The 15896-nt window shown below is 45.7% G+C and overlaps 1 protein-coding gene across 2 annotated transcripts in view; it reads left to right on the forward strand.

Annotated features, from left to right (window-relative positions):
• DMRT1 (doublesex and mab-3 related transcription factor 1) overlaps positions 1-15896 on the forward strand; it is a 111176-nt gene that overhangs the window by 67955 nt on the left and 27325 nt on the right. The window lies entirely within an intron of this gene.

The raw sequence follows: 15896 nt of genomic DNA on the forward strand, positions 1-15896 counted from the left end.
ATAACTCTGGTATAAAGGCTTTAAAATAAAAATGACTTTAATGAGCCAAAGCACTTTGAAATACACAGTTCCTCAACTTCAATTTTAACCTTCTCCCCGGTATTTACACTGTTGAAGATGGGCAGGTCTCTTATGGCAGCTGTGTTTCCAGACCCCATTTTTAGGATCTTTATATTTAAGCTTTATCTTTTGACCTAGGAAAGTGAGACGCGTATACATTCAAGGCAGAAGTAGAAATCAGGGCAGTAGCAGGTGGTGTGGTAGTAAATCGACTCTTGGAACCCACCCTGTACTACATAAAAAGAGAGGTTTTCAAAATAACTTGACCGTCTATAAAATAACTTGACTCTCTTGGTAAAGCAAGCGTTTAGGGAAGGAGAATCAGAACCATGCTTTGATTTCCAAGTTCAAAACAAGTCTAAAAAAGGTGGGCAATTTATACTTTATTTGCCATACCAAGATGAAATAGAGGACTTCATTAATATTGAATATAGAGTACAAGGGAACTGATCACTTTGAACTATAGACGGATGGAAGTACACGTTGATTTTTTTTTTACTTTGACTCTTCTTGTCAGGAGTGTACAAACACAACTCTGTATTATAAATGCTTATACTATAGAACGTATGCCCATATGGTCCTTCTTTCTTACTGTCTCTGATTCTATGTATTTGTCTGGATTTTAAGCTCTTTGGGGACAGAGAACACATGTTACATACCTTTTTACCTGCTATGATGCCTTTTATTTGTTGTTGATTGGTTGAGCCAGTGGATGAATGAATGAATAAATGAATCAGGTATTATTTTTTAAGTGAGCTCGCTCTGTAAAGAAATACCAGCCTAAAGGATCCTAACTCCTTGTCTGATGGAGTCAGTGCAGAATTTAGCAATGAAGCAGTTAAAGAAACGTTCGTTCGTACAGAAAATTAGGAGCGAAACCTGCTTCCAGGAAGAAATTGCCTGAGCTTCTTCTTGCTCCTGGAATAATGGAATATTTTCAGAAGCCACTCACACTCTTGAGAGAAAGGTGTAAATTCAGAGCAGGGCAGGAAGATAAAAAGATAAGAGGAAATTTATTAGAGCGGAGAGGGACAGCTCTGAGGAGGAGCAGGGGGTTTTGGAATTTATGGCAGCAAAGGCAGAGGCTCAGAAGGAGAGAGGTTACAGTCCAGGACCGGAAGGACCAGCGCTCAGAGGGAAAGACTGTGTGAATAACCTCGAGGACTGGTTACGACTTCGCTGGTGATACTTGGGCTTGAAAGTGAGAGGAGGCCTCAGACTTGCACTTCTGGCGCCCCGCCCACTCACCACTAATTAATCAGGAGGGTGGAGCTTCCCACAGGAGGGGCTTAGCTGGGAAGGGCCACAGTGAAACTCAGTAACCTCTGCTTTCCAGTTGCCATGGAGCAGGAGAATGTGAATTCATAGAAAATCTACATGTCAGCTAATTTTTTAAAGACGTGCGGCTTTATGACTTCCAAACGCCTGGTATTTGGGGCTTCTGCGTTGCAGGCAGTGTTTACAGAGCAGGTGGAAGGGAAGAGGAAGTTGTGTTTGGGGGCCACCAAGGGCACCCTAGGTGTTATCTCTTGGAACGATGGATCCTCAGTTTTACCGTCAGCACTGACACAAGTAGGAAGCACTTGGGGCAACGTAGGCCCTTTTGCCAAGTGGGGCTGAGGCTGGCGGCAGGGTGCAGTGGGCGGGGGTAGGGGCAGCAGTGTGTTCACTTGTGACAAGGTGGCAGAGGCTGGCCATCAGCCAGTTGCGTTTCTCACTCCTGTCAGGTTTGAGTTGAGATCCTTTGATCGGTTGAGTTAGTAAGATATGATTGGAAGATCTAAGTGGGGACTTGTAAGTAATTAAAAAGTTGGCTGGTTTGCAGTAGGTTTAATGTTTAAAGTATACATTTGTCCATTAAATTAAATTAAATTTTTCTTCAGTTTCTTTTTTTTTTTTTAAATGTGTATTTTTGAGGGGTGCCTGGGTGGCTCAGTTGGCTAAGTGTCCGACTTCAGCTCAGGTCATGATCTTGTGGTTTGTGAGTTCGAGGTCCGTGTCGGGCTCTGTGCTGACAGCTCAGAGCCCGGAGCCTGCTTCACATTCTGTGTCTCCCTCCCTGTCTGGCCCTCCCCTTCTCAAACTCTGTCTCTCTCTCTCTCTCTCTCTCTCTCTCAAAAAGTAAATAAACATTAAAAAAAAAAAAACTTAAAAAAAAACAAACAAACCTGCGAGTTCTGTGCCTCAGTGTTCCTTGAAGCCAGTGTGATGAAAGCCCCCAGGGAAGCGAGTGTAGACCGAGCAGAACGAATGATGGAAGTTGGAGCCCCAGGGCCCTCCAGTCTCCGCAGGTGCGTCGCACATGAAGAGGACCAGTGAAGGAGATCGTGGCAGGAGCAGCCCGTGGGGTGGGGGGAGAGCTCGCGGGGATGCTATCTTGGAAGCCATGCGAAGACAACGGTGCATTGAGCAGAGCCACGGAAGTTGGTGGGTCAGATGAGGGCTGGGATCAACCACTGGCTGTTGGGAGGTAGAAATGATGGGGGACCGAGGCCAGCGGGGTTGGAGGTGGGAACCAAAGCCGGACTGCATTCGGGAGTGCGTGGGAGAGAAGGTGGGGGGCCCCCCAGGCTGGGCACAGACAGGTCTTCAGGGAGTTCTGCTGGGAGGGCAGAAGTGACATGGGCTAGCTGCGGGAGGGGAGCGGAGTTCAAGGAAGATCTTTCTGTCTTTTTCGAAGAAAGGAGACGGGTTTGTGAGCTGACGGGAGTGATCTCGTGGAGGGAAGTTTGCTGGTACGGGGTGTGTGGGGCAGGGCCACCGCCAGCAGGTTCCGTGGCAGGGTGTTGAGTCAGCAAGACCAGATGGGATCCTGGGGGCGGGGCGGGGGGGGGGGGTTGTGAGTGCTGAGTTACTGGTGTAAGGAGAGGTAAGCAAAGGACCTAAAAGCAAACAAAAACTTAGTTTGACACGGCGATTTTATGTCTGTTGACTCTCACTTGAAACTTGGGTCTTGAATTTTTTTGTCTTTCCTTTTTCTAGGAATTCGTTTGTTTGTTTGTTTGTTTGTTTTGGAAGCGCAATCCACCTGTCATAAAATTAACGATTCACCATTTTGAAGTATACAATTAAGTGGTGCTTAGGACCTTTGCAGTGTTCAGCAGCCATGACCTTTATTTAGTTCAAAGGCATCTTTATCTCCCCAGAAGGAAATCCCATACCCGCTAAGTGGTCTTCCCTTACTCAACCCCACTCCCCCCACCCCCAGCGCCCTGGCAACCACGAATTTGCTTTCTGTCTTAATGGACTTGCCTATTCTGGAAGGTTCATGGGAATCGTACAACATGTGGTATTTTGTGACTGGCTTCTTTCCCTTAGTGTAACATTTTCAGGGTTCTTCCACGTTGTGACAGGTAGTAAGTACTTCACTCCTTTTTATGGCCTACTGAGAGTCCATTGTGTGACTAAACCACATCGTCTTCTGTTCATCAGTCGATGGACATTTGGGTTGTTAGTACCTTTTACTGGTTACTGTGAATAGCACCGCCGGGAATCTTCATGTTCTTTATTTGAAGACCCGTTTTCAGCTCTTCCGAGTACATCCTCAGCAGCGGAATTGCTAGATCGTATAAGTCTGTGTTTAACTTTTTGAGGACCTGTCAAACTCCTCTGCCACGCCATTGCACGTTCCCACCAGTGTATGAGGGTTCCGATTTCTCCAGCCAGCTCTTGTTACTTTCCATCTTTTTATTATGATCTTAGTAATTCATTTTTGTTGTATCTTATTAAAGCATCAGACCGTGGTGGATTGTAAAATGTTCATAGTAACAGATGCAGGTGGTTCCCGAAATGGTGGCAGGACCGCCCTGAAACTAACGCTTCCTGGCTCCCAGTAAAGAGGTGCCCTCCACAGCCGTGTCTCTGCGTTAACAGATACACCCGTGCTTATGGGCGGGCGACATTTCATGTCCATAAGCAGGCATCTTTCTCTACGTGTTGGATTCTTGTGTATAGGTTCTTGGAGTATACTTGACTGGCCAACCCCTGCGAAACGGTTTCAGTTCACAATGAGGAAGATGAACACACTTTGATTTTTTTGTCTGTTTATTTTGCAGTCTCAGTGTAAAGTTAGAGCTGGTACGTTTCGGTTTCTTCTGGTTCTTTGGCGCCTTCCGGTGCAGACCCAAGTGGCAGGCCCCCTGTGCAAACACCCTTCCTTTACATTCAACCTCTGCTCTTTCCGAGAGAAGGAAACACTCATTTGAGATGCTCCTTACATATTATGAGCTCTTCTTGTATTATTCATTTTGCACCCATAGGATGTCAGCAGCTCCGTGAAGCAAGATACAAAGCATTTACGTTTTCCCCCAAAAGTCAGATGGCCAAGGACAGTGGAAGGGCCTCTCTGAGTTGAAGGCCCTGTTCTCCTTCTGTGATGTCTGGGAAGCTTGCAGAAGCCTAGGCGTTCCCAGACATGACTCTTTTAATCCATTCGGCATTAGCAATGTTGTAGCTGAGTGACTCTAGAGGTGCCTGATTTCACTGATGGCATCGGCTCCCTCCCCCACTGTTGTCACGACCACACGCAAAGTGGTTAAGCTTTCACCCCATGGAGTGGTTTTGCTTCCTGCCGCACGTTGGATTTTAGCAAAAGACCGTCCATCTCATTTCTCAGGTGAGAACACTGACGCGGCGCTGCCTGTTGGAAGCACCCTCAGGTCTCCCCCTGCTCACAATCTGGGATGTCACCACCGCCCTTTCGTGAGGGGATGTGAGCTTCTGCCACGGCCCCTGGGTGGGGTGCTGGAAACATTCTGTGCTTAGCATCTCAGTGGAGCCACCACTAACCAGCTGTGTAGCCTTGGGAGTACCAGACTCTCCTCCTGGACTCCTGCTTCCCTCACCTCTTAACAGAAGGCGAGGGGGTGGGATGTGTCAAACCCATACAGGTGTTATGAGGATGAAATCATGTCGCCTATGGAAACAAGCTCTGTAAATCACAAAATGCAGCAAGAGATGGCGAAATACTGTACAAACTTCCACCATTCCTTTCTGCAAGGGGTGTGTTGACATTTCAGGCAGTTCTTCTTGTCAGGGAGAAAGATGTTCTGGAAATGTTTTAGAGTCCTGCTCAGACAGGAAGGAGGGGAGGCCAAGGCATCCGAGGGCTGCTTTTCTTGTGTATATTCTGCTGTGAAGTGTATGGCAAGCCTGCAGGGGAGAAAAACATTGACCCTTTTCTTTCTCTGCTTTAAGGAAAGCTGAGTATGTTTTATGCAACATTTATAAAATGTTAAGTTTAAACTTATCTCTTTAGGAAATGACTTACCATTTGCTAAATTTTAAAGAAAAGCACTTGACTAGTAAACCTGTCTTTATGTAACCATTTTATTTTCAGCTCCAGCTTTGCACAGAAAAGTATGTGGGGCATTCGTTGGCAATGACCGTAGAGGCCAGTGTGTGCAAGGCAATGGATCCCACCCCAGGAGAGGAGATGTGGCTCAGATCCCTAGCTCTGGGCCTGATTGTACCATGCTCATTTAATCTCTTCCAGCCTTACTTCCCTCACCTGGAAAGTTGAAAAATGTAATAACAGCTTTACCTATTCTATATGGGCCACATAAACAATTATGTTAAAAAGGCATGGAGGAAGTTGTCAACTCCCTTATTCCCATATGAAGACCTGTCACCATGTCTTAAATATCTTCTATTCCTGCAGGTGACTGGCAGTGGACTGTGCAAATAAAAGTCATTACAATCTAAGGAGGGCCTGTTGTTTAGCCCTACGGGGGCCCTGTTTGAAACTAACCACATGTGTATCGTGATACTTGAAATTAGTTAGTCATTGTGGTATTCTGAGTAAGGAAGATGAAGCATAATAATTTAATAAGCATATAATAAACATTTAGAACTAGCAGCTTCGGAGGCTTATTTTTAATGTATCACAAGTGATGTGTTTGCTAAGAAAAGCAGAGGGAACAACCAAGGAAGAGGGGTATGGAAGGACACCAGCAGGTTTCTTTGTAGCTAAAGAATATCCCTGAAAGCGAACTGAAGTGCCGTTTGATGCGGGCACACTGATTTCCATTGTTTCTTCAAACCTCTTTTTCTTCCAACTTGAAAAGAGCCCCCTACAAGGCAAACTGTGGGAAAGATTGAGAACTGAGGGGCCTCCAGCATGTCTTCTGTGTAAAACACTGTCCCCTGACCAGGCCAGCACCAGTCTAGAAAGAACAGGCACTTCCCAAGGACCTACCTGAGGAAGGTCAGACTCACATAAGAAGTTCACTCACTGTAGCCCTTTCTGCAAGAGTTATCAGAGTGTGGCCTCACACAGGGAGCACAGCTATCGTGCTCATTCAGGTTTGTGCTTTGCCAGGGGGCCTCACATCATGCCCTGTTCTCAAAGGGCTCCTGGGGTCGTTCGTAGGTTCTTGGATGAATAAGAAACCGACCTCTGGATCCTTCCTGCTGGTGCCTCACCAGCCTGGAGTCAGGTGTTCTGGTGAACCAGTCAGTGAAATAAAGCAGACATGGGCAAATGTAGGGTACAACCTCCAGGCTACAACGTATCCTGGATTCATGTCACGTAGAATATTCCCCATATTCCCTTTGGAAAACTCAAAAGACTTATTTCTTTGCATATATTGCATATATTGTTATTTTGATGAATAACACAGCCCTGCGAGTGAGGTCAAGAGGGGCTTCCTCACTAACCATACTTAAGAGAGGCCAGGTGGGGGTGGGGCACTGTGACATCTCTGGCCTTGTCTTCAGTGTTGAGGAACAGGAGCCAGCGTAGGAACTCAGGTCTCTGAAGCACTCCTCCGGGCGTTCCTTCTGCTAGGATATCTTATGGTTTCTCTTCCCACCCTTCCCTCACAGTTAGATAGCTCTTCCAACGTCTGTAAGACAAAGTTCTGTGTGCTCGGTGGGGATAACTCATTTAATTCTTTTTTTTTCCCCTGCGAGAGAGAGAGAGAGAGAGAGAGAGAGAGAGAGAGCGCACATGCAAACAGGGTAGGGGCAGGTAGAGAGAAAATCTTAAGCAGGCTCTATGCTCAGTGTAGAGCCCGACATGGGCTCAATCTCCTGACCTGAACTGAAATCAAGAGTTGAACGCTTAACTGACTGAGCTACCCAGGTGCCCCTCATTTAATTTTTTTAAAGTTTATTTCATTATTTGTTTTGTGAGAGAGAGAGAGCATGTACACATGAGCTGGGGAAGGGCAGGGAGAGAGAGAGAATCCCAAGCAGGCTCTGCACTGTCAGCACGGAGGCCGATGCAGGGCTTGAACTCACATACCATGAGATCACGACCAGAGCTGAAATCAAGAGTCAGACGCTTAACTGATTAAGCCATTCAGGCACCCCCAATTCTTACAGTAGTATTATTACCCCCATAGTATGGATGAGGACAGTGAGGCACAGAGACAGTGAGAGGAGAAGAGGTCCTCATTTCCAAGTGGCAGATAGAGAAACTGAGGAACAGTGATGACTGACTTAGCTTGTCTAAGGCCTCACTGAGCAACAGTCTGGCATTCTCATGTGTGAAAAACTTTCATGAAAGTGGTGGCTGTCATTGGGGGTTGGAAATGTTCTATCTGCTGAGATCAACGATACGCATGCAATAGTAATACTTTTTCTGTAACAATAAAACTCTGGAACCTACTCTTTCATCATATGCATCATGCAGGAATAACCCTTCTAGGGATGTCTTTCTATAGCATGTGGTTATCACAGAAAACAAAAACAAAAACAACAACGCTGTAAAGTAGACTTAAAAAACCCACCAGCATATCAGGTATAATATTTACATTGCTCTCCCCAAAGCTAACTGTAAACTATAGAATGTCTCTTTGACTTAGCACAGTAAAGCCAACTTTTAATTTTGTGGTTATGTATGTATTTTCTTTGTATTTAACAGGACAGACTGTTGATATCTGATGAAGGCAGACATAATAAAATTAAATAACTAGTTATCAGATTTGAAATTATAAATGTAAATAGAAACACAATCAACTACTTTTGTATAGTAATTTTTATTTTCTGTGGCTATTCTGTGTTATTTTTAAATTAGGGTGAATAAGGGTCGCCTGGGTGGCTCAGTCGGTTAAGCATCCGACTTCAGCTCAGATCGTGATCTCATGGCTTGTGGGTTCGAGTCCCACGTTGGGCTCTGTGCTGACAGCTCGGAGCCTGGATCCTGCTTCAGATTCTGTGTCTACCTTTCTCTCTCCTCCTTCTCTGCTCATTCTCTCTCTGTCTCTCACTTTCTCTCTCAAAAATAAATAAACATTAAAAAGAAATTAGGGTGAATTGAAGGCTTGTCTGTTTTCCCCAGATACTTTTTGAGAAAGGCAGTATTTTACATTCTCCCTAGTCTGTCCGTAGCTTATTATGAGACTGCTTTTTACATCTTTAATCTATTTATTCTCTTAAAACTCTAAGTTCAGTATACAGGGCCCCCTTTGCAGGGGTTTTCCTTTGGGCTAAAGAAGATGGGTCTAGAACAGGGCACAGAGGGTGAGCTCTGGAAACTATGCTTTTAGGAACTCCTGCATGTCCTGACGTAACTAGACTGAACATAATTAACTAGAAGACCGTGCGTGCCCGTGTCGTCTGTGCTGATTTTACGTTAATGGAGTTCAAGTGAGATGTCTGGTCCCCTGCCTGCCTGATCATGCAGGGAACCCAGCCTTCTGTGGGCACATCACACATCACTGAGTTTGCCGATTCTGTTGCTCATTCAACGACCATTTCTACTTAAAAATCCTGGTGAGGTAGCATCCCCCTGGGCACAGACTAGGGGGATACAGGAGCCACTCTGGCTAGAGCATCCGATGTCCTCACACGTGAGATTTCATCTCCGTCTGATCTGAATGCACTGGGCCTCAGTGATGCTTTCCCGGCCTGGTGCGGAGTAACTCGGGAGTTTATTTCCCCCCCTCGGCTCCTCAGAGGCACGGCCCAGGCCAAGTACAACTTGAATAACCTTCAGGAGAGCTGTGCTGTCCTTCTGTCGGCCGCTGTCTTTGAAAATTGCCTCCAGAGTTAGTGAGCAGGAACAGTTAAGATTTACAAACAATGATGAAGCTTGTCAAGCATCTTTCACCATCCATCATCCAGGTGCCGTGCCTGGGCGGTGAAGTGTTCTTCATAAAAACCAGCTCAGTGTGAAATACACCTCGCTGCAATGTTTACTGCTCTGAAGCTCGTCAGCGGCCCTTTATAGTAAATCCAGATTGCGATGTGACATTACAGTATATCATTGCCCGGCGCGGTGGGGTTTACACTGCGAATGAGTGCACTGCACACCAGATGAGGTGTCCAAATTGAGTTATGTCAGAATTTGGCTGTTATATGGGGATAGCTTTTGTTTTCCGAACACTGAAAGTTAGCTTTATATGTATTTATATATAGGCATATACTTCCCATCTTGCGCATATACACGGGTATACAATATAGGCTGAGGTCAGCTTCCAACTGGGCTTCTGCTGTAAAGAATGGTGGCCAGCGTTTATGTGCCTTCCAACCGTTGTTCACTGAGACTGGCATAACTTTATGGAATCTTCGCGGGGGACTAGGGTAGATGGTTACTTCACTGCGGAAGTGGGGTTGCCTCTGTCCTGCCTGCACTGGTCATTTTCACCGTCCTTTCTTACAAAGCCAAGGAACCCTTTCTCCCGGGATTATTGCAGTATGTGGGAATGATCCCTGCGATGAGGGGCAAAGCGAAGAAACCCCACAGGACCGCTCCGCCCGCCGTGGAGCGCCGCACCTGTCAGCTGAGCACATGCACTTGGGGAGGTCTCTGTGAAGGCAGTTGCTTATTTATGGTTTTTCTAGTGGGTATCAAAATCCTAGTGCTGCCTCTGTTATCTTGAAAGATGCTGCTTCCAAGAAAAGATTTATGGTGTTTTAGCTTAAATCTGCAAAATAAAAGAGCACACTGAATTTATTGCATGATCGGGTTTATTTACATTCACCCTAAAAGTGCTGATATTAAAAATGAGCTCCATAAAAAAATAATATTCAGGCCCTGCAGCCCCAGGATCATCTTCTTAACACATATATTTTTAAATTCTGTCTTCAGTGTAGCAGGGAACCCATCAGGAGAACCGTCTTGCGGTCTTTTCGTATCTGGCGCCACAGTGAATCCGGGGCTCCCGGTGTCGCTACAGTGAATCTGGGGCTCCCGGTGTACACCCAGCCTAGGGTGGGGGTCCTCCCCCCTCCTTTAAACGCAGTGGTAAGCCCCCATCCTCCCCCTGCCCTCTGCTCTTCTTCTGGCCGTTCTCTCTGAATCGCAATGTCTTCTTACTGGAGATTGATTAACGGTGCCACTTCTGAGCTTCCTCAAGCGGCACAGGACACAATTGCGGGAATGCGGTGCTGGCCTCTAGAGGTGGGACAGGGGCCAGAAGCCGTCCGTTGGCTCCGGCGCCAGGGGAGGGAGAGAACAGCCCCCATGTCCGCCCAACGCATTCTGTCCCTCGGGGGCTTTGCCATCAAATGCAGGATGGCCAGTTAAAGTCAAATTTCAGATTGAACCACAAAAAATGATTTTAATATAATCATGTCCACAACACTTTATTATGCTAGAAGTTCTCTATTTTGTCTGAAATTTAAATTTAATTCAGTGTCCCGTGTTTTTATTTGTTAAATCTAGCCATCTTCATGCTCCATTCAAGTCTTAAGCACCGATTTAGGGCGCTGGGGTAAAAGGCAGAAATGAAACGTGGACACAGGCCGGCGATGCTTTCTGGAAGCATCTTCAGCAGTTGTAAGAGTCGTTTCGTTTATATTTCTATAAAAAATAGTACAAGAGGCAGCGCTGACCATGCCTGGGTATGGTCTCTTTTGGTGAAAGCCGTTTGTGGGTTTCTCAGTGTTCCACTAATACAGCAGCGAATAAAAATTACTCCGCTGGCCGCTCAAGCATCGGAATGGAAATGTACACGGTCTGTGTGTTTGGTTCAGTTGTATCCGTGTGCAGTTTTGCCAGGCACAACAACAACTCTTGAAACTCTCAGCAGGACCAGTTTCTCTCTGTCTCCCCCCGCCCGCCACCAGGATACACGCGGGCGGCTCGGTCCGTACCCGAGTAATAAACTCTAGGAGTGCAGTGACCTGGCCTCGTGCCTGGGATGTGAACCATGGTGGAGAGGACGGGACAGGGACCCTTTCATGTCAGCAGATCTCGGGAACACATGCCCTTCCCTTCCTGTCCACAGAAGAACAGCTTTGCCTCATCAAAGCCTTGCGGGGCGGGGCGGTGGAGGGGAGTTGCCACGGGCCCAGCCGTCTTGCTCTTATTCGGGACTTGGTTGAGGTCTCTCTATAACCTAAGGGGGAGGTTTTGCTTCCTCAGTTAGAAACCGGGATCACAACCGAACTTTATGGACGAAGGTTCCAAATACGTAGCCCTGCCCGGGCATGTTTGCCTTTGTTACTAACGCGGTTAAGAGGTGGCCTGGGGCTTGATTGATTGATTTGTTTGCTTATAACAGCTTTATTGATACATAGTTCACACACCATAAAATTCATCTCCTTAAAGCGTACAGTTCAGTGGTTTTTAGTGTGTTGACAAAATTGTGCCACCATCACTACAATCTAATCCCAGAATGTTTCCATCACCCCAGAAGGTTCCCCATATGCAGTCGCCCCTCATTTCTGCCTCCCTCCCAGCCCCTGGAAGAAGTTACTGTTCTATTTTCTGTCTGTGGATTTGCCTATTCTAGATATTTCCTATAAATAGAATGCTAGAAGATGTGACCTTTAGCACATGGCTTTTTTTCACTTAGTATTACGTGTCCGAAGTTTGTCCACGTGGTACCCATGTGACAGCGCTTTGTTCCTTGTCGTGGCCAAACAATATTCCATTATGTGGAAGGGCTTGGTTGGTTTTGAGTTCAGAAACTATTGCAGGGCCCAGCAAAACTATTAAACCGCAAGATTCTCAAGGTGAAATACGTGTTTAATCTCATTTTAGTAAATCTCTAGCTCTTTCAACTCAACACATGAATGCCTGTAATGAGTAGAACCCTACTACAGGAAATGAGAGGAACGGGTGTATACGGACGTTGAACAAAGCAAGGCTGTGTTATTTTCTTGTTTTCTGCTAATACCATTTATGTTCTTCTGCCAGGCCGCCATAGGAAACTCACACAGACTGGGTGGGTTAAATAACAACTTTATGTCCTCATAGCTCTGGAAGTTAGAAGTCCCAGGTCAAGGTGTGGTTGGGGTTATGGCCAGCCGCCTCACTGTGTCCTTCTCACGTGGCCTTTTCTTGCTGTGTGCTCAGAGAGCCAGAAAGAAAAAGAGCTCTGATCTTCTCTTATTCTTCTTAGAAGAATACTAGTCCTGTCTAACCGGGGCCCCACCCATATGACCCCGTTTAACCTCAGTTAACTGTCTCCCTGAAGGCCCAATTTCCAATACAGTCTTACTGGGGTCTAGGGATTCCACATAGGAATTTGGGACAACACAGTGGAGTCAGTAACACTGTTGAAGAATTCAGTGTCTCTAAGCATCTCCTTCTCTTGATGAGGTTCTTGGGACATAGGAGAAGGACGGCGAGGCCTGGTGAACCAGTGTGTTCCTGGTCCCGTGCTAATGTCTGGAATTTGCTGACCACTCACTCGCCTTCCAAACTCTCTGACATGCCGATTAGCCCATGGCAAACCCTGGTCTCACGGTCAAATCCCCAAAGCAGGGTTTTTTTCCAGAGATAGAGTCTTCCACAGTCGAGCACACTCCAGTCACCAGGAGTACTTCCCTTCCAGGTTGTTGCTCTTCTTTCCTGCATTCCCCGCCCGCCCCCCCTCCTCCCCCACGAGAGTTTGGTAACTTTCTTCTTTTCCTATTTCTGATTTTGGGAGAAGGATTTCTAATTTGTCATCACTGCCCTTGTAGTGCGCTGCATAACTTTAAACAATTCACGCCAACGTAGTGCTACAAATTAGTCTTTGCTTATTTTCCCGGCCATGGTGGCAGAGATTTAGGGCCTTCACACACAGGGAAATGAATGAGACAGCAACACGTTGTTTCCAGATGTTATTATGAGCCAGTGCAAAGGTTACTTACGGTGAACTTATCATAGCACTCATGGCCCAGCTAACAGCCAAATACTAAAAATGATCTCTTACTCCAGAGAAGCCCTTTGACATACATCATTTTGTTTAATCCTTTTTATTTTATTTTATTTTATTTTATTTTATTTTATTTTATTTTATTTTATTTTATTTTATTTTACTTTACTTTACTTTATTTTTTATTTTTAAGGAGGCTCCGCCCCCAGTGTGGGCCTTGAACTCACAACCCCGAAGATCAAAGAGTCATATGCTATACCAACTGAACCAACCAGATGCCCCCATTTTGTTTGATCCTAACACCGGTCTTGTCAGGTAGTGGGAGGAGTTTTCCTTCTGACACCACTGGGTGTCCTGCGGTTAAATTCAGTTCTGACACTAACTACCCGAAGTTAGCCCAGATCCCATAGGTTAAGAGCCCAATCCCCCAAGACTGTCCCCACTATAGACGCCAGCCAGAAATGGGGTTTCCAGGCTACCCACATTTTTGCCTGGCCTACTACAATTTGGGGGGTTCCCACAACTCCTCCACAGGTTTGATAAATCAGTAGAATGACTCAAAGAACTCAGGAAAGTACTTTACATATTATTACTGGCTTAATATAGAGGATAGAACTCAGTAATAGCCAAATGGAAGAGATGTATAGGGCATGGAATGGGGACAGGGTGGAGGGCTTCCGTGCCCTTTTCTCACCACCCTCCCAGCACTTCAATGTGTTCACTAACCCAGAAGCTCTCTGAACCCTGTCATTAAGGGGGTTTTATGGAGGGTTCATCATTAGGCATGGTTGATTGAATCATTGGCCATTGATGGTTAACTCAATCCCAGCCCCTCTCCCACCCCTGGATGTTGATGGGGTAGGGCTAGGACTTCCAAGCTTCTAACTAAGCCTGGGTCTTTTTGGCACTCGACCCCTATCCTAAAGCTGTCTAGGGGCCCACTAAGTGCCACCTTATCAAAATCAAAGAGGCTTCTATCTCCCTTATCACTCAGGAAATTCCAAGGGTTTTAGGAGCTCTATGTGAGGAACCAAGGACGAAGATCAAGTATCTTTCTTTGAATCCATGGGTAAGTGGAGATAAAATCATTGACCCTATTTTAGAGCAGAGCAAACTTCTGAATAGAGGGAATAAGTGGCACAGCTTGGAATGGGCTGTCTCCTGACTCCATGTTTCTCTTCCCAACCTCAGACTGTCAGCCTTGCAGCTCTCCTCTTCAGTCGGCTATCTTTGGCCTGTACCACCAAATACAGGAGCTTCTATAGACAGGAGCTTCTGTCTTCTATAGACAAATAGGAGCTTCTATAGACAAATAGGGCTATTTTAATTTAAATGAATTAAAATTTAAAATCGAATTCTACTGTCACACTAGCCACATTGTAGTGCCCAGCAACCATATGTGGCTAGTGGCTGCCATATTGGATAATGCAGAAATAAGACATGTCGATTATCACAGGCGTTCTATTGGATGGTGGTTCCATCTTAGACAAGTGGGAGCTACTTTCTTATGGAAGAGGCTCATGGTCTTTAAACCTGAGACAGAGGAGTCACTCAAATAACATAAGTTCAACAAACATTTTTTTAAAGTCTAACTTTTGGGATGCCTGGCTGGCTCAGATGGGAGAGCGTGTGACTCTTGATCATGGGGTTGTGAGTTCAAGGCCCACATTGGGTGTAGAGATTAAAGAAAGAAAGAAGGAAAGATTCAGCAACATATAATAAAAGTCTGACTTTTGTGGGAGTATCAGCCCTTCTTCAAATAACGTGTGGGGTTGAGGAGGACTTTTTAGGGAAAAGTGATTGAATGATTAAAGGGAACAGTAGCCTAACCCATCTTTGGACCTGACCCGTGTTGTACACTTTTGCTTTTAAATAGCAGATGGAAGTGAGTAAACTAGAACTTGGTTAATCCCAGTCCAAGAATGGGTAGAAAATGTGTCTTCTGGCCATGGCGAGGCATGTGAGCTTTGGGGACTTACCAGGGCTTGCTTGCATTAAAACCTAGAGGAGAAAAGTAGCATGGATCACCTGTCAGACGGACCACTTGCAAATAGGGTTTCCCATTCTGTGAATTTCACTCTGGATTATGTTGTATCCTTTGATACACACAGACATGTTTAATTGTGATGAAATCCAATCTGTCTTTTCTCTTCTGTTGCCTATGCATTTGAGGTTGTATCCAAGAGGCCATTTCCAAATCTAATATCATGAAGCTTCCCTCCCCTATGTTTTCTTCCAAGTGTTCTATACTTTAAGCTCTAACATTTAGGTCTTTGATCCATCTTGAGTTCATTTTTCTGTAAGGTAAGGGTCCAATTTCATTCTTTTTTTTAATGTTTATGAGAGGGAGAGAGAGTGATCAAGGGAGGGGCAGAGAGAGAGGGAGACACAGAATATGAACCAGGTTCCAGGCTCTGAGCTATCAGCACAGAGCCCGACATGGGGCTCAAACCCATGAACCCACGATCATGACCTGAGCCAAAGTCGGACGCTCAACCGACTGAGCCATCCAGGTGCCCCCAACTTCATCCTTTGTTGCATGTAGATATGCAGTTTTCCCAGAACCATTTATTGAAGGCTCCTTTCCCTTTTGAATGGTCTTGGCACCAAGAGGGAAAAGGGGCAGAAGGGTTAACGTTTGACACTCATCTGTGGCCTTTTTCTGTGATCATCAGAGAACACTAGGCATTGTGGGTCAGATTCCACAGTACAAGCCTATAAAGTTGCCAGTTGGAGATTTCCATGGATATCATTGGTGAATAGATCGTCTTGGTTATTTTTTTTTTACTTTTGTTTACT

Source organism: Neofelis nebulosa, chromosome 12 (assembly GCF_028018385.1).
Source record: "Neofelis nebulosa isolate mNeoNeb1 chromosome 12, mNeoNeb1.pri, whole genome shotgun sequence".
Taxonomy (NCBI): domain Eukaryota; kingdom Metazoa; phylum Chordata; class Mammalia; order Carnivora; family Felidae; genus Neofelis; species Neofelis nebulosa.